Raw genomic sequence first — 1,214 nt, 5'->3', positions numbered from 1 at the left:
GTGAGCGGCTGTAGTACTGAATGCACCCATTTATTACGAGTTATGACAGCCGACGGGTTCGGAACACTTCTCGGTTTAGTTGTGGAACTGCCAAAGCCTAAAGCTGGTTTCTACATTAGTCGCATCGCAATGTCGCAAGTGTGTTGCAAGCGTTATTATCCAATCAGAGTCGAGCCAGCTTGATGTTGATTGGACCACAACGCTTGCGACGCTGCGATGCGACTAATGTAGAATCAGCTTAATGCGGGGTCTACAATAGAAGTCGTAGCAGTCGTAGGGTCTTAAATCGTAGAAAATTGACCAATTACAGTCAAACATAAGAAGAATAATCAACTGTAATTGTTGGTTAATTTTTTACGACTTAAGACGCTACGACCGCTATGACTTCTATTGTAGACCCCGCATAAGGGAAAAAATAAGCTAAGCTAACCCGGTTCGGAATACACTCTGTATAGGCCGCGGATCTAATGAACGGTGTAAACGTAGCCAACTACTCACTGAGCGCTCAGTGAGCTCTTGCATCTGATTGGCATATTCCGTTAGAACTAAAAATATAGACCAAACAGATACAATTATTGAGCAAGAACTCACTGAGCGCTCAGTAAGCAGTTGTAGTACTGAATGCACTCAATCACTGACGAGATACTATTAAAACCGTCAACCCTGGGCAAATTTTCGGCGGTATAAAAAGGGCCCCAAGGGCCCGGAGGTAATCGAAGAACGCTGACATTATCGACAATTGATATAAATTTGCTATTATTAACATAAATATTTGACTAATATATTATTAAATTCATGATATTTTATTACATATATATATAAATGCTCTATAAATAAATATGCATATTTGTAAAGCTATAATGTCCTATATATATATTGCCGAAAAATTACAATTTTTTTTCTCTGCAGTTATTATCTCTGTTGATAATCGAACTTTGACGATAACATTGAAATCACAATTTTAAAGAAAAATCGAGTATTATTGAGTTTTAAATGCACGTACACCGATAAACACGTCTCTACTAAAGTAATAAATCATAAAATTAGTACAATATTATCAGTTTTTTTACTCTTAATCACTTCAATATTAACAAGGACGCGAACTCCCATAAGGTTGTCTGTCTTTAATAATATCTCGTCGGTGACCCAATGCATCCAGATACAAGAGCTCACTGAGCGCTCAGTGAGTGGTCGTGGTATTGGGCTCATTCAGC

Source organism: Mycetomoellerius zeteki, unplaced genomic scaffold, assembly GCF_001594055.1.
Source record: "Mycetomoellerius zeteki isolate Tzet28-1 unplaced genomic scaffold, Tzet1.0 scaffold176, whole genome shotgun sequence".
Taxonomy (NCBI): Eukaryota; Metazoa; Arthropoda; class Insecta; order Hymenoptera; family Formicidae; genus Mycetomoellerius; species Mycetomoellerius zeteki.
Note: the sequence above shows the minus strand (reverse complement) of the source record.